This window comes from Carassius carassius, unplaced genomic scaffold, assembly GCF_963082965.1.
Source record: "Carassius carassius unplaced genomic scaffold, fCarCar2.1 SCAFFOLD_60, whole genome shotgun sequence".
Taxonomy (NCBI): Eukaryota; Metazoa; Chordata; class Actinopteri; order Cypriniformes; family Cyprinidae; genus Carassius; species Carassius carassius.
The window spans coordinates 145,001-170,000 of record NW_026775084.1 but is presented as its reverse complement, the minus strand read 5'-3'; the positions used below and the strand labels follow the sequence as shown (position 1 = coordinate 170,000).

The following is a 25,000-nucleotide window of genomic DNA, read 5'->3' as shown; positions in this document are numbered from 1 at the left end:
GGATGGGAGACTGCTTGGAAATACCGATTATAGTGGCTGATCTTTAAATAGCCCTCTCTTTGCAGCCTCCTTCGCTTACGGCCATACCAACCTGAGGGCGCTAGAGAGCTAGTGAGGAACAGGAAGTGTGTTGGCTATAGGGAGGTGAGAAAGGCTCACCCAAACTTTTGTGTTGTTTTTTGCGTTGTTTTTTTTTTTCAAGATAAGTATTTTGTTTCAAGTTTTTGTGTTATTTTTGTTATTTGTCCTCCCAACAGCTTTGCTGTTTGGGAGGGATCATTTTAGTTTTGTGTTTTTTTTTGTTAAATGGACGGATTAACAGCTACAGACATGGATTTGGCAAAACAAACAAGGCAGCTAACTGAAAATGGACTGGATAAAAGACAACGAGAAAAGAATTACCCAGAAAGGAGACTCAAACGGATTTATGCAAAGGAAGCAACGGTAGTGATTGATTTGACGGAGGTACAAGATGGGAGAGCAGAGGACATCATAGAAGCGTTGAAAGACAAGATTGAAGTGACTAGCATACTAGCGGTAAGACCAAAAATGATGAAACAATATGAAATTACATTGGAAAAGGAAGAAGATATTGAGAAACTGGAAGAAGGATTGATGATTAAAGGAAAGACTTGTGAAATTAAAAAGTTGAACAATAAGGATTTTGCTGTATCTTTCATGCATCTGCCTGCTTACCTGGAGGATGATGATATTTTAAAGAAGCTGGAGGGATGGGGGGTGACTCCTATCTCACAGATCAAAAGGAGATTCTACCCGGGCACCCGCATTGAGGATGGAACGAGATTCCTGAGAGTACGATTTCCAAAAGAGGTGGCTTCTCTGCCCTACAGTACGAGAATGGAGACGGAAGAGGGACCTCAGTATTTCAGGGTGATACATAGCCAGCAGGTGAGAACCTGTAGGTTATGTATGAGCCCTGAACACATGATGAAGGACTGTCCGGACTTCAAATGCTTTAAGTGCTCGGAAAGGGGACATTTCGCGAGGGACTGTAATGCGGTGAGGTGCCCGGACTGCAGGCTCGTGCTAAATAAGTGCGAGTGCTGGTTCGGAGAACCACATCAGGAGGAAGAGCAGGGGTGCGGGCAGATACATGAGGGAGACGGTGAAGAGGAGCTACACGAGAACACGGAAGGAACACAAAGAGAGGATACCGCAAGCACAGACGTTGAAGAGGAGAGTGAAAGGACTGGATTAACACAGTGCAGTGAGGAAACGGGGTCACTGATGGAAATAACTCATACTTTACAGATTGAACTGGAAAAGTCAGAGGAGCAGGAGTGGGTCAGCGAGGATGGGAGAATGGACAAAGACAGTGAATGCATCGACGATGCCGGCACTACAGGAATCAATAAAAGAAGAAGACAAACTAAGGTAACACCAAATTTAGAGAAAGCCAAAAGAAAAGTATTAAAACAAGGATGTGAGGAAAAACAGGACAGTGGGGAAATGGTAAAGGAAGGAGAGGGAATGAACTGACAATATGGGGATTTTATGGCTTTTATTTTATTTTATGGTGCTGAAAATTGTGACTTTTAATGCTAGAGGACTAATGAATGTTTATAAATTTGAAAAGGTGAAGGAATTGTGTCAAAATGAAGATGTGATTTTATTGCAAGAGACAAACTGGAAAGAGAATGTTATGGAGGATATTAGAAAAAGATGGGAAGGGGAATTACTTGTTAATAATGAAGAGGAAAAAATGGGAGGAGGAGTGGCGGTTTTAATAAGAAAAGACAGAGGTATAAAGACAAAACTTATATATAATGATAAAAAAGGAAAATGTATGGTGGTAGAAATGGAAATGGAAGAAGACAAATTTGTTTTAGTGAACGTGCACGCTCCCAATGGAGAAAAAGAAAAGAAATTATACTTTAATGTTTTAGCTGATGTAATTGGAAAATGGGGGAAGGTGGTGATTGCAGGGGATTTTAACACTGTTTTTAGTAAAATGGATATGGCAAATGGGATGGTTTTTAAATCGGATGGGGGTAGAAAAGAACTAAGGTCATTGATGGAAGAGAAAAATATGATTGATGTGTGGCGGGAAAGAAATGGAAAAAAGAAGGAATTTTCAAGAAGACAGTTGGTGGGGAATTTTATGTGCCAAACCAGAATAGACTATTTTTTAAGTACCAGAAATCTTGAATGTTTCATTGATGGAATATTTCACAAAGAAACGACCTTAAGCGATCACAAAATGGTTTTAATGACGATGGATTTTAAAAGACAAACAAAGGGACCTGGGGTGTGGATTTTAAACACTGAGGTTTTAAAGAATGAAAGTTTTAAAAAAGAAATCGAAATGATATTAGATGGGAGGAAAAAAGACCAGATGTATATGGAAGACAAAACGCAATGGTGGGAAAATGTTAAGTATGATATTAAAAAATATTCTATGAAGTACTGTAATTTATTACAAAATGTTAAAAGAACCAAGGAGAGAGAAATAAGGAGAACTCTAAAAGAGGAGTTAAATAAAAATGAAGTAGATGTGCAAAAAGTAATTGAAATAGAGAATACGTTGAGAAAAATAGAAGAGGGGAAATGCAAGGGGGCAATGTTGAGAAGCAAAGCAAAATATACGGTGGAAGGGGAAAAATGTAACAGATTCTTTTTTAATCTTGAGAAAAGCAGGGGGAGAGCGGAAACAATTAAAGAACTTAAAAGTAGGAATGGACAGGTGGTCTCAGATACAGAGGGGATTTTAAAAGAAGTGAAATCATTTTATGAAGAACTTTTTAAGTCGGAGGGGGGAGATGAGGAAAAAAGGAATATTTTGTTGCAACAGATAACAAGGAAAGTTGGTGAAGAGGATAAAAGAATATGTGAAAGGGAAATAGAAACTGAAGAGATCATACATGCCATAAATCAATTAAGAGTGAGGAAAAGCCCCGGAGTAGATGGTATTGGAAGTGAGTTTTACAAAGTTTTTAAAGACAAAGTAAGCGTGATTTTAAATGAAATTTTTGAAGAAGTTTTTAAAAATGAAAGAGTAAGCCCAAGAATGGGGCTAGGATTAATGAAAATAATATACAAGAAAAAAGGAGACAAAACTGAGCTGAAAAATTTTAGACCCATTACAATGCTAAACACTGATTTTAAAATTTTAGCCAAGGTCTTAGCAAACAGATTAAAAAATGTCATGCCAAATATAATAGAAACAAACCAAGCGTACGGAGTAAAGGCGAGAGATATAGCAGATGTTACTAGCAGCATTAGAGATATAGTAGGGTATATAAAAGAAAAGGGCAAAAGTGCTTATGTTATTAGTATGGATTTTGAAAAGGCTTTTGACAGAGTTGAACATGGCTTTTTATTTGCAGTTTTAAAGGAATTTGGGTTTGGGAATAATTTTATAAAATGGATTTCGGTTTTATACAGGGATATTTTTACAAAAGTAAAATGCAACGGTTTTTTAACTCAACCTTTTAAAGTTTTAAGATCCATAAGACAGGGGTGTCCTTTGTCGGCGCAATTGTACTCTTTGGTAGCAGAACCTTTAGGGCTTTTAATAAATAGAGAAAAAAGAATAAATGGAATACGAATGGAAGAGGGAGAAGAATTAAAGAAAATATTTCAATATGCTGATGACACGACAATTGTGGTTGAAAATGTAGAAAGTGTTAAAAGAGTGATGGAGAAAACAAAACTGTATTGTGAGGGTTCGGGTGCAAAAATAAATGAAGAAAAAACTGTATACATGAAATATGGAAGGGTGGAGGTTCTTACAGGGATCTGTAATTTTATGGAGGTGCAAGAAATAAAGATTTTAGGAATAATTGTAGCAAAGAATGAAAAGGAGGCTATGGACAGTATGTGGGAAGAGACGGTGGGAGGGATGGAAAGAAGACTGATTTTCTGGAGAAGCAGGGTTTTAAGTTTAAAGGGGAAAATTTTAGTTGTAAACATGCTAATGTTATCTAGAATGTGGTATACATTACATGTGATGCCATTGCCAGACTGGGTTTTAAAGAGAATAAAGAAATGTGTTTTAGAATTTTTATGGGACAAAAAGCCTCCAAGAATTGCATATTTTACACTGATAGGGAAACCGGGGGAGGGAGGGATGGGTTTGGTGGATGTAGAACAAAAAATGAAAAGCATGAGAGTAAAGGTGGTAAGAAAATATTTGGATGATACGAACAGAGCAGAGTGGAAGAGATTGATGGCTCTTTATTTAAATAAATGTGGGAATTTTAATTTGGGGGACAATGTTTTATGGATGAAGCTTAAGAATTGGATGATGGAGGGGATCCCACGATTTTACAAAGAGGTTTTAAGCGCTTGGAGGCTTTTTTTAACAGAGGTGGATTTTAATCCGGAGGGGAGGGAAATGATTTTAAATCAACCTCTGTTTTTAAATGGAAAAATAAAGATGCAAGAGTATGATATCTATTTTAAGAAGTGGTTGCAAGCGGGATTTGTAAAGGTGAGGGATGTTTTATGGGAATTTAAAGAGGGATTTTTACCACTTCAAGTGATCATAGATGCAATGGATGAGGAGAAGGAGGACTTTAATGTAAATGTTTTAAAAAGACAATACGAACAAGTAAAAAAAGCAATCCCAGGACAATGGCTGGATGAAATTATTAATGAGGGAGAAAAAGAAAAGAAAATGAGCGTGTTTCTAAAATGTAAAGACAATATGGTGAATTTTAATTTGGGTTCTGTTAAAATGTTTTATGGGTTTTTTATAAATGGAGTTTTTAAAAAACCTCTTGCCAATCAGTTATGGATAAGGCATTTTAATGAAATCGAAGAGGAAGATATATGGAAGAACATGACATGGAAATGGTTGGATGCGGATTTAGAAAGTTTTGATTATTTTATTAGACAAAATGTGATTTTTACGGAAATGAGATTGTGTGCAATGCAGAAAGAAACTAATGCCCTATGCAGAGTTTGTAAAAAAGAAGATGAAGGAATTTTACATTTGTTTTTATTCTGTGAGAAGTTGAGCCCATTTTTTAAGAAATTAAAGGAAATAATCAAAGACTTAAGAGATAATGAGGTGGACTGCAACTGGAATAGATTTTTTATGTTGGGAATGGCAGAGAATACAGCAAACAAGAAACTAATTAATTTGTTTTTAATTTTGGCCAAAAAAGCTATATGGAAAAGAAGGAATATAGTCAAAAACAGAGATTTTACTGCAAACCTATGGTTGATTTTTAAACAGTTGGTTGAAGATTATGTAAAAATGCTGTACAGTTATTTTAAACTGGAAAACAAGATGGGGGATTTTTATGGAATTTTTAGGAAGGAGGTTACATATATTTTAAAACAAAAGCACTTTTATATGCCAAAAGAAGATTACTGAACTTGATGAATTTGTGATTTTAGATGTTTTTGGTTTTTAGTGTTATGCATTTTTGGAAAAATGCTTTTGTGAAATGCTTTTGCATTTATGAAAATTTCCCTGTAACAGCTTTAATGTCTTGTACACTACTTGTATTTTGACTGATAATAAAAAAAAAATAAATAAAAAAAAAAAAAAAAAAAGCTATGCCCGATCTCGTCTGATCTCGGAAGCTAAGCAGGTTTGGGCCTGGTTAGTACTTGGATGGGAGACCGCCTGGGAATACCAGGTGCTGTAAGCTTTTAGGTTTCCTTCTCTACTTATATAATGCACTGGCAGTTATAGTGGCTGATATTTAAATAGCCCTCTCTTTGCAGCCTCCTTCGCTTACGGCCATACCAGCCTGGCTATGCCTGATCTCGGAAGCTAAGCAGGTTTGGGCCTGGTTAGTACTTGGATGGGAGACCGCCTGGGAATACCAGGTGCTGTAAGCTTTTAGGTTTCCTTCTCTACTTATATAATGCACTGGCGGTTATAGTGGCTGATCTTTAAATAGCCCTCTCTTTGCAGCCCAGTACTTTTGGAATTTTTCAGTAATTATCTAAGAGTTTTGCATAAATAAAAAAAAAAAAAAAAAAAAAGAGTCAATGCCCAGTCTTAGAAAACCGAAACAGGTTTGGGCCTGTTTAGTAGTTTTGGAACTTTTCACTAATTGTCTAATAATCTAGCAAAAAAAAAAAAAAAAAAAAAAGAGTCAATGCCCAGTCTTAGAAAACCGAAACAGGTTTGGGCCTGTTTAGTAGTTTTGGAACTTTTCATTAATTGTCTAATAATCTAGCAAAAAAAAAAAAAAAAAAAAAGAGTCAATGCCCAGTCTTAGAAAACCGAAACAGGTTTGGGCCTGGTTAGTACTTTTGGAAATTTTCAGTAATTATGTAATAAATTTGCAAAAAAAAAAATTAAATAAATAAAGAGTCAATGCCCAATCTCAGAATCTAAGCAGGTTTGGGCCCAGTTAGTACTTGGATGGGAGACTGCTTGGAAATACCGATTATAGTGGCTGATCTTTAAATAGCCCTCTCTTTGCAGCCTCCTTCGCTTACGGCCATACCAGCCTGGCTATGCCCGATCTCGTCTGATCTCGGAAGCTAAGCAGGTTTGGGCCTGGTTAGTACTTGGATGGGAGACCGCCTGGGAATACCAGGTGATGTAAGCTTTTAGGTTTCCTTCTCTACTTATATAATGCACTGGCAGTTATAGTGGCTGATCTTTAAATAGCCCTCTCTTTGCAGCCTCCTTCGCTTACGGCCATACCAGCCTGGCTATGCCCGATCTCGTCTGATCTCGGAAGCTAAGCAGGTTTGGGCCTGGTTAGTACTTGGATGGGAGACCGCCTGGGAATACCAGGTGCTGTAAGCTTTTAGGTTTCCTTCTCTACTTATATAATGCACTGGCGGTTATAGTGGCTGATCTTTAAATAGCCCTCTCTTTGCAGCCTAGTACTTTTGGAATATTTCAGTAATTATCTAAGAGTTTTGCATAAATAAAAAAAAAAAAAAAAAAAAAAGAGTCAATGCCCAGTCTTAGAAAACCGAAACAGGTTTGGGCCTGGTTAGTACTTTTGAAAATTTTCACTAATTGTCTAATAATCTTGCAAAAAAAAAAAAAAAAAAAAAAAGAGTCAATGCCCAGTCTTAGAAAACCGAAACAGGTTTGGGCCTGGTTAGTACTTTTGGAAATTTTCATTAATTGTCTAATAATCCAGCAAAAAAAAAAAAAAAAAAAAAAGAGTCAATGCCCAGTCTTAGAAAACCGAAACAGGTTTGGGCCTGGTTAGTACTTTTGGAAATTTTCAGTAATTATGTAATAAATTTGCAAAAAAAAAAATTAAATAAATAAAGAGTCAATGCCCAATCTCAGAATCTAAGCAGGTTTGGGCCCAGTTAGTACTTGGATAGGAGACTGCCTGGAAATACCGATTATAGTGGCTGATCTTTAAATAGCCCTCTCTTTGCAGCCCAGTACTTTTGGAATTTTTCAGTAATTATCTAAGAGTTTTGCATAAATAAAAAAATAAAAAAAAAAAGAGTCAATGCCCAGTCTTAGAAAACCGAAACAGGTTTGGGCCTGGTTAGTACTTTTGAAAATTTTCACTAATTGTCTAATAATCTTGCAAAAAAAAAAAAAAAAAAAAAGAGTCAATGCCCAGTCTTAGAAAACCGAAACAGGTTTGGGCCAGGTTAGTACTTTTGGAAATTTTCAGTAATTATGTAATAAATTTGCAAAAAATTTTTTAAATAAATAAAGAGTCAGTGCCCAATCTCAGAATCTAAGCAGGTTTGGGCCCAGTTAGTACTTGGATGGGAGACTGCTTGGAAATACCGATTATAGTGGCTGATCTTTAAATAGCCCTCTCTTTGCAGCCCAGTACTTTTGGAATTTTTCAGTAATTATCTAAGAGTTTTGCATAAATAAAAAAAAAAAAAAAAAAAGAGTCAATGCCCAGTCTTAGAAAACCGAAATAGGTTTGGGCCTGGTTAGTACTTTTGAAAATTTTCACTAATTGTCTAATAATCTTGCAAAAAAAAAAAAAAAAAAAAGAGTCAATGCCCAGTCTTAGAAAACCGAAACAGGTTTGGGCCAGGTTAGTACTTTTGGAAATTTTCAGTAATTATGTAATAAATTTGCAAAATTTTTTTTAAATAAATAAAGAGTCAATGCCCAATCTCAGAATCTAAGCAGGTTTGGGCCCAGTTAGTACTTGGATGGGAGACTACCTGGAAATACCGATTATAGTGGCTGATCTTTAAATAGCCCTCTCTTTGCAGCCTCATTCGCTTACGGCCATACCAGCATGGCTATGCCCGATCTCGTCTGATCTCGGAAGCTAAGCAGGTTTGGGCCTGGTTAGTACTTGGATGGGAGACCGCCTGGGAATACCAGGTGCTGTAAGCTTTTAGGTTTCCTTCTCTACTTATATAATGCACTGGCAGTTATAGTGGCTGATCTTTAAATAGCCCTCTCTTTGCAGCCTCCTTCGCTTACGGCCATACCAGCCTGGCTATGCCCGATCTCGTCTGATCTCGGAAGCTAAGCAGGTTTGGGCCTGGTTAGTACTTGGATGGGAGACCGCCTGGGAATACCAGGTGCTGTAAGCTTTTAGGTTTCCTTCTCTACTTATATAATGCACTGGCGGTTATAGTGGCTGATCTTTAAATAGCCCTCTCTTTGCAGCCCAGTACTTTTGGAATTTTTCAGTAATTATCTAAGAGTTTTGCATAAAAAAAAAAAAAAAAAAAAAGAGTCAATGCCCAGTCTTAGAAAACCGAAACAGGTTTGGGCCTGTTTAGTAGTTTTGGAACTTTTCACTAATTGTCTAATAATCTAGCAAAAAAAAAAAAAAAAAAAAAAAAAAAAAGAGTCAATGCCCAGTCTTAGAAAACCGAAACAGGTTTGGGCCTGTTTAGTAGTTTTGGAACTTTTCATTAATTGTCTAATAATCCAGCAAAAAAAAAAAAAAAAAAAAGAGTCAATGCCCAGTCTTAGAAAACCGAAACAGGTTTGGGCCTGGTTAGTACTTTTGGAAATTTTCAGTAATTATGTAATAAATTTGCAAAAAAAAAAATTAAATAAATAAAGAGTCAATGCCCAATCTCAGAATCTAAGCAGGTTTGGGCCCAGTTAGTACTTGGATGGGAGACTGCTTGGAAATACCGGTTATAGTGGCTGATCTTTAAATAGCCCTCTCTTTGCAGCCCAGTACTTTTGGAATTTTTCAGTAATTATCTAAGAGTTTTGCATAAATAAAAAAAAAAAAAAAAAAAGAGTCAATGCCCAGTCTTAGAAAACCGAAACAGGTTTGGGCCTGGTTAGTACTTTTGAAAATTTTCCCTAATTGTCTAATAATCTTGCAAAAAAAAAAAAAAAAAAAAGAGTCAATGCCCAGTCTTAGAAAACCGAAACAGGTTTGGGCCTGTTTAGTAGTTTTGGAACTTTTCATTAATTGTCTAATAATCCAGCAAAAAAAAAAAAAAAAAAAAAGAGTCAATGCCCAGTCTTAGAAAACCGAAACAGGTTTGGGCCTGGTTAGTACTTTTGGAAATTTTCAGTAATTATGTAATAAATTTGCAAAAAAAAAAATTAAATAAATAAAGAGTCAATGCCCAATCTCAGAATCTAAGCAGGTTTGGGCCCAGTTAGTACTTGGATGGGAGACTGCTTGGAAATACCGGTTATAGTGGCTGATCTTTAAATAGCCCTCTCTTTGCAGCCCAGTACTTTTGGAATTTTTCAGTAATTATCTAAGAGTTTTGCATAAATAAAAAAAAAAAAAAAAAAAGAGTCAATGCCCAGTCTTAGAAAACCGAAACAGGTTTGGGCCTGGTTAGTACTTTTGAAAATTTTCCCTAATTGTCTAATAATCTTGCAAAAAAAAAAAAAAAAAAAAGAGTCAATGCCCAGTCTTAGAAAACCGAAACAGGTTTGGGCCTGTTTAGTAGTTTTGGAAATTTTCATTAATTGTCTAATAATCCAGCAAAAAAAAAAAAAAAAAAAAAGAGTCAATGCCCAGTCTTAGAAAACCGAAACAGGTTTGGGCCTGGTTAGTACTTTTGGAAATTTTCAGTAATTATGTAATAAATTTGCAAAAAAAAAAATTAAATAAATAAAGAGTCAATGCCCAATCTCAGAATCTAAGCAGGTTTGGGCCCAGTTAGTACTTGGATGGGAGACTGCTTGGAAATACCGGTTATAGTGGCTGATCTTTAAATAGCCCTCTCTTTGCAGCCCAGTCCTTTTGGAATTTTTCAGTAATTATCTAAGAGTTTTGCATAAATAAAAAAAAAAAAAAAAAAAGAGTCAATGCCCAGTCTTAGAAAACCGAAACAGGTTTGGGCCTGGTTAGTACTTTTGAAAATTTTCACTAATTGTCTAATAATCTTGCAAAAAAAAAAAAAAAAAAAAGAGTCAATGCCCAGTCTTAGAAAACCGAAACAGGTTTGGGCCTGTTTAGTAGTTTTGGAACTTTTCATTAATTGTCTAATAATCTAGCAAAAAAAAAAAAAAAAAAAAAAAAAAAAGAGTCACTGCCCAGTCTTAGAAAACCGAAACAGGTTTGGGCCTGGTTAGTACTTTTGGAAATTTTCAGTAATTATGTAATAAATTTGCAAAAAAAAAAATTAAATAAATAAAGAGTCAATGCCCAATCTCAGAATCTAAGCAGGTTTGGGCCCAGTTAGTAGTTGGATGGGAGACTGCTTGGAAATACCGATTATAGTGGCTGATCTTTAAATAGCCCTCTCTTTGCAGCCTCCTTCGCTTACGGCCATACCAGCCTGGCTATGCCTGATCTCGTCTGATCTCGGAAGCTAAGAAGGTTTGGGCCTGGTTAGTACTTGGATGGGAGACCGCCTGGGAATACCAGGTGCTGTAAGCTTTTAGGTTTCCTTCTCCACTTATATAATGCACTGGCGGTTATAGTGGCTGATCTTTAAATAGCCCTCTCTTTGCAGCCCAGTACTTTTGGAATTTTTCAGTAATTATCTAAGAGTTTTGCATAAATAAAAAAAAAAAAGAGTCAATGCCCAGTCTTAGAAAACCGAAACAGGTTTGGGCCTGTTTAGTAGTTTTGGAACTTTTCACTAATTGTCTAATAATCTAGCAAAAAAAAAAAAAAAAAAAAAGAGTCAATGCCCAGTCTTAGAAAACCGAAACAGGTTTGGGCCTGTTTAGTAGTTTTGGAACTTTTCATTAATTGTCTAATAATCTAGCAAAAAAAAAAAAAAAAAAAAAAAAAAAAGAGTCACTGCCCAGTCTTAGAAAACCGAAACAGGTTTGGGCCTGGTTAGTACTTTTGGAAATTTTCAGTAATTATGTAATAAATTTGCAAAAAAAAAAATTAAATAAATAAAGAGTCAATGCCCAATCTCAGAATCTAAGCAGGTTTGGGCCCAGTTAGTAGTTGGATGGGAGACTGCTTGGAAATACCGATTATAGTGGCTGATCTTTAAATAGCCCTCTCTTTGCAGCCTCCTTCGCTTACGGCCATACCAGCCTGGCTATGCCTGATCTCGTCTGATCTCGGAAGCTAAGAAGGTTTGGGCCTGGTTAGTACTTGGATGGGAGACCGCCTGGGAATACCAGGTGCTGTAAGCTTTTAGGTTTCCTTCTCCACTTATATAATGCACTGGCGGTTATAGTGGCTGATCTTTAAATAGCCCTCTCTTTGCAGCCCAGTACTTTTGGAATTTTTCAGTAATTATCTAAGAGTTTTGCATAAATAAAAAAAAAAAAGAGTCAATGCCCAGTCTTAGAAAACCGAAACAGGTTTGGGCCTGTTTAGTAGTTTTGGAACTTTTCACTAATTGTCTAATAATCTAGCAAAAAAAAAAAAAAAAAAAAAGAATCAATGCCAAGTATTAGAAAACCGAAACAGGTTTGGGCCTGTTTAGTAGTTTTGGAACTTTTCATTAATTGTCTAATAATCCAGCAAAAAAAAAAAAAAAAAAAAAAGAGTCAATGCCCAGTCTTAGAAAACCGAAACAGGTTTGGGCCTGGTTAGTACTTTTGGAAATTTTCAGTAATTATGTAATAAATTTGCAAAAAAAAAAATTAAATAAATAAAGAGTCAATGCCCAATCTCAGAATCTAAGCAGGTTTGGGCCCAGTTAGTACTTGGATGGGAGACTGCTTGGAAATACCGATTATAGTGGCTGATCTTTAAATAGCCCTCTCTTTGCAGCCTCCTTCGCTTACGGCCATACCAGCCTGGCTATGCCCGATCTCGTCTGATCTCGGAAGCTAAGCAGGTTTGGGCCTGGTTAGTACTTGGATGGGAGACCGCCTGGGAATACCAGGTGCTGTAAGCTTTTAGGTTTCCTTCTCTACTTATATAATGCACTGGCGGTTATAGTGGCTGATCTTTAAATAGCCCTCTCTTTGCAGCCCAGTACTTTTGGAATTTTTCAGTAATTATCTAAGAGTTTTGCATAAATAAAAAAAAAAAAAAAAAAAAGAGTCAATGCCCAGTCTTAGAAAACCGAAACAGGTTTGGGCCTGTTTAGTAGTTTTGGAACTTTTCACTAATTGTCTAATAATCTAGCAAAAAAAAAACAAAAAAAAAAAGAGTCAATGCCCAGTCTTAGAAAACCGAAACAGGTTTGGGCCTGTTTAGTAGTTTTGGAACTTTTCATTAATTGTCTAATAATCTTGCAAAAAAAAAAAAAAAAAAAAAGAGTCAATGCCCAGTCTTAGAAAACCGAAACAGGTTTGGGCCTGGTTAGTACTTTTGGAAATTTTCAGTAATTATGTAATAAATTTGCAAAAAAAATTAAATAAATAAAGAGTCAATGCCCAATCTCAGAATCTAAGCAGGTTTGGGCCCAGTTAGTACTTGGATGGGAGACTGCCTGGAAATACCGATTATAGTGGCTGATCTTTAAATAGCCCTCTCTTTGCAGCCTCGTTCGCTTACGGCCATACCAGCATGGCTATGCCCGATCTCGTCTGATCTCGGAAGCTAAGCAGGTTTGGGCCTGGTTAGTACTTGGATGGGAGACCGCCTGGGAATACCAGGTGCTGTAAGCTTTTAGGTTTCCTTCTCTACTTATATAATGCACTGGCAGTTATAGTGGCTGATCTTTAAATAGCCCTCTCTTTGCAGCCTCCTTCGCTTACGGCCATACCAGCCTGGCTATGCCCGATCTCGTCTGATCTCGGAAGCTAAGCAGGTTTGGGCCTGGTTAGTACTTGGATGGGAGACCGCCTGGGAATACCAGGTGCTGTAAGCTTTTAGGTTTCCTTCTCTACTTATATAATGCACTGGCGGTTATAGTGGCTGATCTTTAAATAGCCCTCTCTTTGCAGCCCAGTACTTTTGGAATTTTTCAGTAATTATCTAAGAGTTTTGCATAAATAAAAAAAAAAAAAAAAAAAAAAAAAGAGTCAATGCCCAGTCTTAGAAAACCGAAACAGGTTTGGGCCTGTTAAGTAGTTTTGGAACTTTTCACTAATTGTCTAATAATCTAGCAAAAAAAAAAAAAAAAAAAAGAGTCAATGCCCAGTCTTAGAAAACCGAAACAGGTTTGGGCCTGGTTAGTACTTTTGAAAATTTTCACTAATTGTCTAATAATCTTGCAAAAAAAAAAAAAAAAAAAAGAGTCAATGCCCAGTCTTAGAAAACCGAAACAGGTTTGGGGCAGGTTAGTACTTTTGGAAATTTTCAGTAATTATGTAATAAATTTGCAAAAAAAAAAATTTAATAAATAAAGAGTCAATGCCCAATCTCAGAATCTAAGCAGGTTTGGGCCCAGTTAGTACTTGGATGGGACACTGCCTGGAAATACCGATTATAGTGGCTGATCTTTAAATAGCCCTCTCTTTGCAGCCTCCTTCGCTTACGGCCATACCAACCTGAGGGCGCTAGAGAGCTAGTGAGAAACAGGAAGTGAGGTGGCTATAGAAGGGTGAAGAAGGTTCACCCAAAATTGTTTGTGTTTTTTTTTGTTTTTTTGGTTATTTGAGTCTTAATAATTGTTTTTGTTTAAATTTTTGGTTATTTTTGTTACTTGTCCTCCCAACAGCATAGCTGTTTGGGAGGGATCATTTTGTTTTTTGTTTTTTGTTGTTTTTTTTTTCGTTTTTTGTTTTATTTATTTTTGAAAAATGGATGGAACTACGGCAACAGACATGGACTTGGCACGAGGAACACGGCGGCAAATGACAAACGGACTGGAAAAAACTCAACGAGAAAAGGATGGACCTGAAAGGAGATTTAAAAGAACCTACACCAAAGAAGCTACAGTAGTAGTGGATTTGACTGAAGTGCACGAAGGAAAAGCAGAAGACATAATACAAGCGCTGAAAGATAAGTTGGATGTGACAAAAATATTAGCTGTAAGACCCAAAATGATGAAGGAGTACGAAATTACGTTTGAAAAGGAAGAAGATATTGAAAATCTGAGCGAAGGATTGATGATTAAAGGAAAACTATGTGAAATTAAGAAATTGAATAACAGAGAATTTGTTGTCTCTTTCATGCATCTGCCCGCTTACCTGGATGATGCAGAGATTCTACAGAAGCTGGAGGGATGGGGGGTAACTCCTGTCTCTCAGATAAGAAGAAGATTTTATACCGGCACCAACATAGAAGATGGAACGAGGTTCCTTAAGGTACAGTTCCCAAAAGAAGTGGCCTCCTTGCCCTACAGTACTCGAATTGAAATGGAAGATGGTCCACAATACTATAGAGTGATACATAGCAAGCAGTTGAGAACCTGCAGGTTGTGTATGAGCCCTGATCATGTGATGAAGGACTGTCCAGACTTTAAATGTTTTAAATGCTCGGAAACAGGCCACTTCGCGAGGGACTGTAAGGTGGTGATGTGTCCCGACTGCAATTGTGTACTGGACAAATGCGAGTGCTGGTATGGAGACCAGCAAAATGGAGAAGAGAGGGGGAGTGGGCAGATGCATGAGACAGACAATGAAGAGGAGCAAAGGGAAGACACCGGAGAAATGCAAAGAGAGGACAATGTAAGCAAGGACAATGAAAATGAGATTGAAAAGACTGAGTTAACACAGGACATTGTGGAAATGGAGGTACAGATGGAGTTAAATGAGGTTGGAAAAGCAGAAACGGAAGAGCCAGAAGAGACTGAATGGATCGGTGAGACGGACAGAAATAACAAAGACAGTGAAAACATGGGCGGAGACAGCACTGCAAGTACATCCAATAAAAGAAGAAGAAAAGTTAAGGTAATACCCAATTTAGAAAAAGCTAAAAATAAAATGTGTAAACAAAGTAATGAGGTGAAACAAGACTGTGGAAGAAGTGCAAAAGAGGGGGAGGAAGTAGGATAACGAAATTATGATGCTAAAGTTTGTCTTTTTATCTTTTTTAATTGTGTTGAAAATTGTTACTTTTAATGCAAGAGGGTTAATCAATGGTGTGAAATTTGAAAAAGTCAAGGAACTGTGCAGGGATGAAGATGTGATTTTATTGCAAGAAACAAACTGGAAAGAGAGTGTAATGGAGGATTTTAAAAAAAGATGGGAAGGGGAATTATTTTTTAATAATGCTGAGGGAAAAATAGGAGGAGGAGTTGCGATGTTAATAAGAAACGATAGAGGTATCAGGTCAAAGCAAATGTATAATGACACAAAAGGAAAATGCATGGCTGTAGAAATTAAGATGGATGAAGATGATTTTATTTTAGTAAACGTACATGCTCCAAATGAAGAAATAGAAAAGAAAAAATATTTTAATGTAATAGCTGAATTAATGGAAAAATGGAAGAGGGTAATAATTGCGGGGGATTTTAACACTGTTTTTAGTAAAATGGATATGGCTAACGGAATGGTTTTTAAATCGGATGGGGGAAGAAAGGAGTTAATTTCATTGATGGAGGAGAAGAACATGATTGATGTGTGGAGAGAAAGAAATGGGAAAAAGAGGGAATTTACAAGAAGACAGCTGGTAGGGAATTTTATGTGTCAAACTAGAATAGACTACTTTTTAAGTACTAGGAATTTGGAATGTTTTATTGATGGAGTGTTTTATAAAGAAACGACTTTAAGTGATCACAAAATGGTGCAAATGAGAATGGATTTTAAAAAGGAAATGAGGGGACCAGGGGTATGGATTTTAAACACTGAAGTTTTAAAGGAAGAGAGTTTTAAAAAAGAGATAGAAAATAAATTAGATGAGGGGAAAAAAGACTTGATGTACATAGAAGATAAAAGGCAATGGTGGGAAAACATGAAATATGACATAAAGAAATATGTAATGAATTACTGTAAATTGTTACAAAAGGTAAAAAGAACAAAGGAACAAGAAATAAGAAAGACGTTAAGAGAGGAGTTAAATAAAAATGAAGTAAACGTGCAAAGAGTAATTGAAGTGGAGGAAAAGTTGAGGAAAATCGAAGAAGGAAAATATAAAGGGGCAACGTTAAGAAGTAAAGCTAAATATACAGTAGAAGGGGAAAAATGTAGTAGATTCTTTTTTAACCTTGAGAAAAGCAGGGCGAAGGCGGGAATAATTAAAGAACTTAGGAATAAGGAAGGACAAGTTGTTTTAAGCACAGAGGGAATTTTAAAGGAAATAAGCACATATTATGAAGAACTTTTTAGATCAGAGGAAGGGGATGAGGAAAAAAGGAACATTTTGTTACAACAGATAACACGAAAAGTCGGTGAGGGAGATAAAAAGGAATGTGATAAGGGAATAACAACTGAGGAAATTATACAAGCAATAAATCAGCTAAGTGTGAAGAAAAGCCCAGGAATAGATGGTATTGGAAGTGAGTTTTATAAGGTTTTTAAAGAAAAAGTAAGCCCGATTTTAAAAGAAGTCTATGAAGAGGTTTTTAAAAAAGAAAGAGTACACCCAAGAATGGGCTTAGGCTTAATGAAAATAATCTACAAGAGAAAAGGAGACAAAGCGGAACTGAGGAATTTTAGGCCCATTACAATGTTAAACACAGATTTTAAAATTTTAGCCAGGGTTTTAGCGAACAGATTAAAAAATATTATGCCAAACATAATAGAGACTAACCAGGCATATGGAGTAAAGGGGAGGGACATAGCAGATATCACGAGTAGCATAAGAGATATAATGGGGTACATAAAAGAAAAAGGAAAGGAGGCATATATAATAAGCATGGATTTCGAGAAGGCTTTTGACAGAGTGGAGCATGGGTTTTTATTGGCGGTTTTAAAACAATTTGGTTTTGGAGAGAATTTTATAAAATGGATCTCAGTTTTATACAGCGATATTTTAACAAAAGTTAAATGTAATGGTTTTTTAACGGAACCTTTTAAAGTTTTAAGGTCTATAAGACAAGGGTGTCCACTGTCAGCGAAGTTATATTCTTTGGTGGCTGAACCATTAGGGCTTTTAATAAACAGAGAGAAAAAAATAAAGGGAATAAAACTAGAAGAAAAAGAGGAACTGACTAAAATATTCCAGTATGCGGATGATACCACAATTATTGTTGAAAATATAGAAAGTGTTAAAGAAGTAATGGAAAAAATGAAATGCTATTGTGAGGGATCAGGTGCAAAAATAAATGAAGAAAAAACAGTATATATGAAGTTCGGAAGGTCAGAGGTTTTAACGGGGGTTGTTAAATTCCTAGAGGTACAAGAAATGAGGATTTTAGGAGCGGGGTTAGCAAAGAATGAGAAGGAAACTGTTGATAATATGTGGGATGAGACATTGGGAGGGATGGATAGGAGACTGATTTTTTGGAGAAACAGGTTTTTAAGTTTGAAAGGAAAAATTTTAATTGTAAACATGTTAATGTTATCAAAAATGTGGTACAAATTACATGTGATGCCATTGCCAAACTGGGTTTTTAAGAGAATAAAAAAGAGTATTTTAGAATTTTTATGGGAAAAAAAGCCTCCAAGGATAGCGTACAATACGCTGATAGGAAAACCAGAAGAGGGAGGGATGGGTTTAGTCGATGTGGAACAGAAGATGAAAAGCATGAGGGTAAAAGTGGTTAAGAAATATTTGGATGATAAGAAGAGAGATGAATGGAAGAAATTGATGGGTTTTTATTTAAATAAATGTGGGAATTTTAACCTTGGGGAAAACATTTTATGGATGAAGTTGAAAAGTTGGATGATGGAGGGGATACCACAGTTTTATAAAGAGGTTTTAAATGCTTGGAGGCTTTTTTTAACAGAGGTGGATTTTAATCCGGAGGGGAGGGAAGCGATTTTAAATCAGCCTCTGTTTTTAAATGACAAAATAAAGATACACGAGCGAGATATCTATTTTAAGAAGTGGCTAAAAGTGGGGATCGTAAAAGTGAGAGATGTTTTATGGGAGGTGAAAGAGGGATTTTTACCACTCCAAGTGATTAAAGATGCAATGGAGGAGGAGAAGGAGGATTTTAATGTCATGGTTTTAAAAAAACAGTATGAAGATGTCAAGAAAGCAATCCCAAGGCAATGGCTAGATGAGATTAAAAAGAAGGGAGAACGAGAAAATAAAATGTTGGTGTTTTTAAAATTTAAAGAAAAGAGGGTGGATTTTAATTTGTGTACTGTGAAAATGTTCTATGAGTTTTTTATAAATAGAGTTTTTAAAAAACCTGTTGCCAACCAGATTTGGTTAAGGCATTTTAATGAAATCGAAGAAAAAGACATTTGGAAGAATAGAACATGGAAATGGTTGGATGTAGATTTAGAATGTTTAGACTATTTTATCAGACAAAATGTGATCTATACAGAAATGAGATTGTGTATAATGCAGAAGGCAACAAATGCTCAATGTAAAGTCTGTAAAAAAGAAGATGAAGGTATTTTACATTTGTTTTTATTATGTGGAAAACTTAACCCATTTTTTAATGAACTGAAAGAAATTGTCAAAGAATTAAGAGAAAATGAAGAGGTTACTGACTGGAAAAGGTTTTTTATGCTGGGAATGACAGAGAACAAAGAAAATAAGAAACTTGTGAATTTGTTTTTAATCTTGGCAAAAAAAGCAATATTGAAAAGGAGAAATGTAGCCAGAAACAGAGATTGTATTTTAAACTTATGGGTGCTTTTTAAACAAATGGTTGAAAGTTATGTAGAAATGTTATACAATTATTTTAAATTGGAAAACCAGATGGCGGATTTTTATAAAATTTTCACAAATGATGTTATATGTATCTTTAAACAAAAGCATTTTTACATGCCAGGAGAAGATGATTAAGATGACATATTGTTATGTAATGTGAATTTTATTCCTTCAGCAACAAACTTCAATGACGATGTTAGTTTGATTATGAGATGAATGAAATTGTATGACTAAGAAAATGTGTTTGTTTTGTAATAACTGAAATCTCCAATAAAAAAAAAAAAAAAAAAAAAAGCTATGCCCGATCTCGTCTGATCTCGGAAGCTAAGCAGGTTTGGGCCTGGTTAGTACTTGGATGGGAGACCGCCTGGGAATACCAGGTGCTGTAAGCTTTTTGGAAATGTTTCACTAATTATATAATAATCTTGCAAAAAAAAAAAGAGTCAATGCCCGATCTCCAAATCTTAGCATGTTTGGTACTGGTTACTACTTGGATGGTAGACTGCCTGGGAATAATTCCAGGTGCTGTAAGCTTTTAGGTTTCCTTCTCTACTTATATAATGCACTGGCGGTTATAGTGGCTGATCTTTAAATAGCCCTCTCTTTGCAGCCCAGTACTTTTGGAATTTTTCAGTAATTATCTAAGAGTTTTGCATAAAAAAAAAAAAAAAAAAAAAAAAAGAGTCAATGCCCAGTCTTAGAAAACCGAAACAGGTTTGGGCCTGTTTAGTAGTTTTGGAACTTTTCATTAATTGTCTAATAATCTAGCAAAAAAAAAAAAAAAAAAAAAAAAAAAAAAAAAAAAAGAGTCAATGCCCAGTCTTAGAAAACCGAAACAGGTTTGGGCCTGGTTAGTACTTTTGGAAATTTTCAGTAATTATGTAATAAATTTGCAAAAAAAAAAATTAAATAAATAAAGAGTCAATGCCCAATCTCAGAATCTAAGCAGGTTTGGGCCCAGTTAGTACTTGGATGGGAGACTGCTTGGAAATACCGATTATAGTGGCTGATCTTTAAATAGCCCTCTCTTTGCAGCCTCCTTCGCTTACGGCCATACCAGCCTGGCTATGCCCGATCTCGTCTGATCTCGGAAGCTAAGCAGGTTTGGGCCTGGTTAGTACTTGGATGGGAGACCGCCTGGGAATACCAGGTGCTGTAAGCTTTTAGGTTTCCTTCTCTACTTATATAATGCACTGGCGGTTATAGTGGCTGATCTTTAAATAGCCCTCTCTTTGCAGCCCAGTACTTTTGGAATTTTTCAGTAATTATCTAAGAGTTTTGCATAAATAAAAAAAAAAAAAAAAAAAAAAAAAAGAGTCAATGCCCAGTCTTAGAAAACCGAAACAGGTTTGGGCCTGTTTAGTAGTTTTGGAACTTTTCATTAATTGTCTAATAATCTAGCAAAAAAAAAAAAAAAAAAAAAAAAAAGAGTCAATGCCCAGTCTTAGAAAACCGAAACAGGTTTGGGCCTGGTTAGTACTTTTGGAAATTTTCAGTAATTATGTAATAAATTTGCAAAAAAAAAAATTAAATAAATAAAGAGTCAATGCCCAATCTCAGAATCTAAGCAGGTTTGGGCCCAGTTAGTACTTGGATGGGAGACTGCTTGGAAATACCGATTATAGTGGCTGATCTTTAAATAGCCCTCTCTTTGCAGCCTCCTTCGCTTACGGCCATACCAGCCTGGCTATGCCCGATCTCGTCTGATCTCGGAAGCTAAGCAGGTTTGGGCCTGGTTAGTACTTGGATGGGAGACCGCCTGGGAATACCAGGTGCTGTAAGCTTTTAGGTTTCCTTCTCTACTTATATAATGCACTGGCGGTTATAGTGGCTGATCTTTAAATAGCCCTCTCTTTGCAGCCTAGTACTTTTGGAATATTTCAGTAATTATCTAAGAGTTTTGCATAAATAAAAAAAAAAAAAAAAAAAGAGTCAATGCCCAGTCTTAGAAAACCGAAACAGGTTTGGGCCTGTTTAGTAGTTTTGGAACTTTTCATTAATTGTCTAATAATCTAGCAAAAAAAAAAAAAAAAAAAAAAAAAAGAGTCAATGCCCAGTCTTAGAAAACCGAAACAGGTTTGGGCCTGGTTAGTACTTTTGGAAATTTTCAGTAATTATGTAATAAATTTGCAAAAAAAAAAATTAAATAAATAAAGAGTCAATGCCCAATCTCAGAATCTAAGCAGGTTTGGGCCCAGTTAGTACTTGGATGGGAGACTGCTTGGAAATACCGATTATAGTGGCTGATCTTTAAATAGCCCTCTCTTTGCAGCCTCCTTCGCTTACGGCCATACCAGCCTGGCTATGCCCGATCTCGTCTGATCTCGGAAGCTAAGCAGGTTTGGGCCTGGTTAGTACTTGGATGGGAGACCGCCTGGGAATACCAGGTGCTGTAAGCTTTTAGGTTTCCTTCTCTACTTATATAATGCACTGGCGGTTATAGTGGCTGATCTTTAAATAGCCCTCTCTTTGCAGCCTAGTACTTTTGGAATATTTCAGTAATTATCTAAGAGTTTTGCATAAATAAAAAAAAAATAAAAAAAAGAGTCAATGCCCAGTCTTAGAAAACCGAAACAGGTTTGGGCCTGTTTAGTAGTTTTGGAACTTTTCACTAATTGTCTAATAACCTAGCAAAAAAAAAAAAAAAAAAAGAGTCAATGCCCAGTCTTAGAAAACCGAAACAGGTTTGGGCCTGGTTAGTACTTTTGAAAATTTTCACTAATTGTCTAATAATCTTGCAAAAAAAAAAAAAAAAAAAGAGTCAATGCCCAGTCTAAGAAAACCGAAACAGGTCTGGGCCTGTTTAGTAGTTTTGGAACTTTTCACTAATTGTCTAATAATCTAGCAAAAAAAAAAAAGAAAAAAAGAGTCAATGCCCAGTCTTAGAAAACCGAAACAGGTTTGGGCCTGGTTAGTACTTTTGAAAATTTTCACTAATTGTCTAATAATCTTGCAAAAAAAAAAAAAAAAAAAAGAGTCAATGCCCAGTCTTAGAAAACCGAAACAGGTTTGGGCCAGGTTAGTACTTTTGGAAATTTTCAGTAATTATGTAATAAATTTGCAAAAATTTTTTTAAATAAATAAAGAGTCAATGCCCAATCTCAGAATCTAAGCAGGTTTGGGCCCAGTTAGTACTTGGATGGGAGACTACCTGGAAATACCGATTATAGTGGCTGATCTTTAAATAGCCCTCTCTTTGCAGCCTCGTTTGCTTACGGCCATACCAGCATGGCTATGCCCGATCTCGTCTGATCTCGGAAGCTAAGCAGGTTTGGGCCTGGTTAGTACTTGGATGGGAGACCGCCTTGGAATACCAGGTGCTGTAAGCTTTTAGGTTTCCTTCTCTACTTATATAATGCACTGGCAGTTATAGTGGCTGATCTTTAAATAGCCCTCTCTTTGCAGCCTCCTTCGCTTACGGCCATACCAGCCTGGCTATGCCCGATCTCGTCTGATCTCGGAAGCTAAGCAGGTTTGGGCCTGGTTAGTACTTGGATGGGAGACCGCCTGGGAATACCAGGTGCTGTAAGCTTTTAGGTTTCCTTCTCTACTTATATAATGCACTGGCGGTTATAGTGGCTGATCTTTAAATAGCCCTCTCTTTGCAGCCCAGTACTTTTGGAATTTTTCAGTAATTATCTAAGAGTTTTGCATAAATAAAAAAAAAAAAAAAAAAAAAGAGTCAATGCCCAGTCTTAGAAAACCGAAACAGGTTTGGGCCTGTTTAGTAGTTTTGGAACTTTTCACTAATTGTCTAATAATCTAGCAAAAAAAAAAAAAAAAAAAAAAAAAAAAAAAAGAGTCAATGCCCAGTCTTAGAAAACCGAAACAGGTTTGGGCCTGTTTAGTAGTTTTGGAACTTTTCATTAATTGTCTAATAATCTAGCAAAAAAAAAAAAAAAGAGTCAATGCCCAGTCTTAGAAAACCGAAACAGGTTTGGGCCTGGTTAGTACTTTTGGAAATTTTCAGTAATTATGTAATAAATTTGCAAAAAAAAAAATTAAATAAATAAAGAGTCAATGCCCAATCTCAGAATCTAAGCAGGTTTGGGCCCAGTTAGTACTTGGATGGGAGACTGCTTGGAAATACCGATTATAGTGGCTGATCTTTAAATAGCCCTCTCTTTGCAGCCTCCTTCGCTTACCGCCATACCAGCCTGGCTATGCCCGATCTCGTCTGATCTCGGAAGCTAAGCAGGTTTGGGCCTGGTTAGTACTTGGATGGGAGACCGCCTGGGAATACCAGGTGCTGTAAGCTTTTAGGTTTCCTTCTCTACTTATATAATGCACTGGCGGTTATAGTGGCTGATCTTTAAATAGCCCTCTCTTTGCAGCCCAGTACTTTTGGAATTTTTCAGTAATTATCTAAGAGTTTTGCATAAATAAAAAAAAAAAAAAAAAAAAAAAAGAGTCAATGCCCAGTCTTAGAAAACCGAAACAGGTTTGGGCCTGTTTAGTAGTTTTGGAACTTTTCATTAATTGTCTAATAATCTAGCAAAAAAAAAAAAAAAAAAAAGAGTCAATGCCCAATCTTAGAAAACCAAAACAGGTTTGGGCCTGGTTAGTACTTTTGGAAATTTTCAGTAATTATGTAATAAATTTGCAAAAAAAAAATTAAATAAATAAAGAGTCAATGCCCAATCTCAGAATCTAAGCAGGTTTGGGCCCAGTTAGTACTTGGATGGGAGACTGCCTGGAAATACCGATTATAGTGGCTGATCTTTAAATAGCCCTCTCTTTGCAGCCTCCTTCGCTTACGGCCATACCAGCCTGGCTATGCCCGATCTCGTCTGATCTCGGAAGCTAAGCAGGTTTGGGCCTGGTTAGTACTTGGATGGGAGACCGCCTGGGAATACCAGGTGCTGTAAGCTTTTAGGTTTCCTTCTCTACTTATATAATGCACTGGCGGTTATAGTGGCTGATCTTTAAATAGCCCTCTCTTTGCAGCCCAGTACTTTTGGAATTTTTCAGTAATTATCTAAGAGTTTTGCATAAATAAAAAAAAAAAAAAAAAAAAAGAGTCAATGCCCAGTCTTAGAAAACCGAAACAGGTTTGGGCCTGTTTAGTAGTTTTGGAACTTTTCACTAATTGTCTAATAATCTAGCAAAAAAAAAAAAAAAAAAAAAAAAAAAAAAAGAGTCAATGCCCAGTCTTAGAAAACCGAAACAGGTTTGGGCCTGTTTAGTAGTTTTGGAACTTTTCATTAATTGTCTAATAATCTAGCAAAAAAAAAAAAAAAGAGTCAATGCCCAGTCTTAGAAAACCGAAACAGGTTTGGGCCTGGTTAGTACTTTTGGAAATTTTCAGTAATTATGTAATAAATTTGCAAAAAAAAAATTTAAATAAATAAAGAGTCAATGCCCAATCTCAGAATCTAAGCAGGTTTGGGCCCAGTTAGTACTTGGATGGGAGACTGCTTGGAAATACCGATTATAGTGGCTGATCTTTAAATAGCCCTCTCTTTGCAGCCTCCTTCGCTTACGGCCATACCAGCCTGGCTATGCCCGATCTCGTCTGATCTCGGAAGCTAAGCAGGTTTGGGCCTGGTTAGTACTTGGATGGGAGACCGCCTGGGAATACCAGGTGCTGTAAGCTTTTAGGTTTCCTTCTCTACTTATATAATGCACTGGCGGTTATAGTGGCTGATCTTTAAATAGCCCTCTCTTTGCAGCCCAGTACTTTTGGAATTTTTCAGTAATTATCTAAGAGTTTTGCATAAATAAAAAAAAAAAAAAAAAAAAAAAAAGAGTCAATGCCCAGTCTTAGAAAACCGAAACAGGTTTGGGCCTGTTTAGTAGTTTTGGAACTTTTCATTAATTGTCTAATAATCTAGCAAAAAAAAAAAAAAAAAAAAGAGTCAATGCCCAATCTTAGAAAACCAAAACAGGTTTGGGCCTGGTTAGTACTTTTGGAAATTTTCAGTAATTATGTAATAAATTTGCAAAAAAAAAAATTAAATAAATAAAGAGTCAATGCCCAATCTCAGAATCTAAGCAGGTTTGGGCCCAGTTAGTACTTGGATGGGAGACTGCCTCGAAATACCGATTATAGTGGCTGATCTTTAAATAGCCCTCTCTTTGCAGCCTCCTTCGCTTACGGCCGT

General features: G+C 36.2%; 18 non-coding genes and 1 pseudogene across 18 annotated transcripts in view; all 19 read left to right on the top strand.

Annotated features, from left to right (window-relative positions):
• The first annotated feature begins 5,708 nt into the window (after positions 1 to 5,708).
• Positions 5,709 to 5,817, top strand: LOC132136289 (5S ribosomal RNA; annotated as a pseudogene).
• A 603-nt stretch (positions 5,818 to 6,420) lies between these two features.
• On the top strand, positions 6,421 to 6,539 carry LOC132135871 (5S ribosomal RNA). Its single transcript, XR_009430789.1, has one exon. It is a non-coding gene; the product is annotated as a 5S ribosomal RNA (ribosomal RNA).
• An 84-nt stretch (positions 6,540 to 6,623) lies between these two features.
• LOC132136163 (5S ribosomal RNA) lies at positions 6,624 to 6,742 on the top strand. The gene has a single exon (XR_009431063.1). It is a non-coding gene; the product is annotated as a 5S ribosomal RNA (ribosomal RNA).
• A 1,417-nt stretch (positions 6,743 to 8,159) lies between these two features.
• On the top strand, positions 8,160 to 8,278 carry LOC132135622 (5S ribosomal RNA). Its single transcript, XR_009430556.1, has one exon. It is a non-coding gene; the product is annotated as a 5S ribosomal RNA (ribosomal RNA).
• Positions 8,279 to 8,362: 84 nt separating this feature from the next.
• On the top strand, positions 8,363 to 8,481 carry LOC132136150 (5S ribosomal RNA). Its single transcript, XR_009431051.1, has one exon. It is a non-coding gene; the product is annotated as a 5S ribosomal RNA (ribosomal RNA).
• Positions 8,482 to 10,638: 2,157 nt separating this feature from the next.
• Positions 10,639 to 10,757, top strand: LOC132136093 (5S ribosomal RNA). Its single transcript, XR_009430996.1, has one exon. It is a non-coding gene; the product is annotated as a 5S ribosomal RNA (ribosomal RNA).
• Positions 10,758 to 11,357: 600 nt separating this feature from the next.
• Positions 11,358 to 11,476, top strand: LOC132136090 (5S ribosomal RNA). Its single transcript, XR_009430994.1, has one exon. It is a non-coding gene; the product is annotated as a 5S ribosomal RNA (ribosomal RNA).
• Positions 11,477 to 12,070: 594 nt separating this feature from the next.
• On the top strand, positions 12,071 to 12,189 carry LOC132136138 (5S ribosomal RNA). Its single transcript, XR_009431039.1, has one exon. It is a non-coding gene; the product is annotated as a 5S ribosomal RNA (ribosomal RNA).
• A 599-nt stretch (positions 12,190 to 12,788) lies between these two features.
• Positions 12,789 to 12,907, top strand: LOC132135621 (5S ribosomal RNA). The gene has a single exon (XR_009430555.1). It is a non-coding gene; the product is annotated as a 5S ribosomal RNA (ribosomal RNA).
• Positions 12,908 to 12,991: 84 nt separating this feature from the next.
• Positions 12,992 to 13,110, top strand: LOC132136127 (5S ribosomal RNA). The gene has a single exon (XR_009431028.1). It is a non-coding gene; the product is annotated as a 5S ribosomal RNA (ribosomal RNA).
• A 6,829-nt stretch (positions 13,111 to 19,939) lies between these two features.
• Positions 19,940 to 20,058, top strand: LOC132136115 (5S ribosomal RNA). The gene has a single exon (XR_009431017.1). It is a non-coding gene; the product is annotated as a 5S ribosomal RNA (ribosomal RNA).
• Positions 20,059 to 20,561: 503 nt separating this feature from the next.
• Positions 20,562 to 20,680, top strand: LOC132136103 (5S ribosomal RNA). The gene has a single exon (XR_009431006.1). It is a non-coding gene; the product is annotated as a 5S ribosomal RNA (ribosomal RNA).
• A 496-nt stretch (positions 20,681 to 21,176) lies between these two features.
• On the top strand, positions 21,177 to 21,295 carry LOC132136091 (5S ribosomal RNA). The gene has a single exon (XR_009430995.1). It is a non-coding gene; the product is annotated as a 5S ribosomal RNA (ribosomal RNA).
• Positions 21,296 to 22,106: 811 nt separating this feature from the next.
• On the top strand, positions 22,107 to 22,225 carry LOC132135988 (5S ribosomal RNA). Its single transcript, XR_009430898.1, has one exon. It is a non-coding gene; the product is annotated as a 5S ribosomal RNA (ribosomal RNA).
• Positions 22,226 to 22,309: 84 nt separating this feature from the next.
• On the top strand, positions 22,310 to 22,428 carry LOC132136079 (5S ribosomal RNA). The gene has a single exon (XR_009430984.1). It is a non-coding gene; the product is annotated as a 5S ribosomal RNA (ribosomal RNA).
• Positions 22,429 to 23,035: 607 nt separating this feature from the next.
• Positions 23,036 to 23,154, top strand: LOC132135908 (5S ribosomal RNA). Its single transcript, XR_009430824.1, has one exon. It is a non-coding gene; the product is annotated as a 5S ribosomal RNA (ribosomal RNA).
• A 494-nt stretch (positions 23,155 to 23,648) lies between these two features.
• LOC132136067 (5S ribosomal RNA) lies at positions 23,649 to 23,767 on the top strand. Its single transcript, XR_009430973.1, has one exon. It is a non-coding gene; the product is annotated as a 5S ribosomal RNA (ribosomal RNA).
• Positions 23,768 to 24,373: 606 nt separating this feature from the next.
• LOC132136055 (5S ribosomal RNA) lies at positions 24,374 to 24,492 on the top strand. Its single transcript, XR_009430962.1, has one exon. It is a non-coding gene; the product is annotated as a 5S ribosomal RNA (ribosomal RNA).
• Positions 24,493 to 24,988: 496 nt separating this feature from the next.
• Positions 24,989 to 25,000, top strand: part of LOC132135411 (5S ribosomal RNA) — a 119-nt gene continuing 107 nt past the window's right edge. The window contains exon 1 of the ribosomal RNA XR_009430356.1: positions 24,989 to 25,000. This exon is cut by the window's right edge and continues 107 nt beyond it. This is a non-coding gene — a ribosomal RNA (5S ribosomal RNA).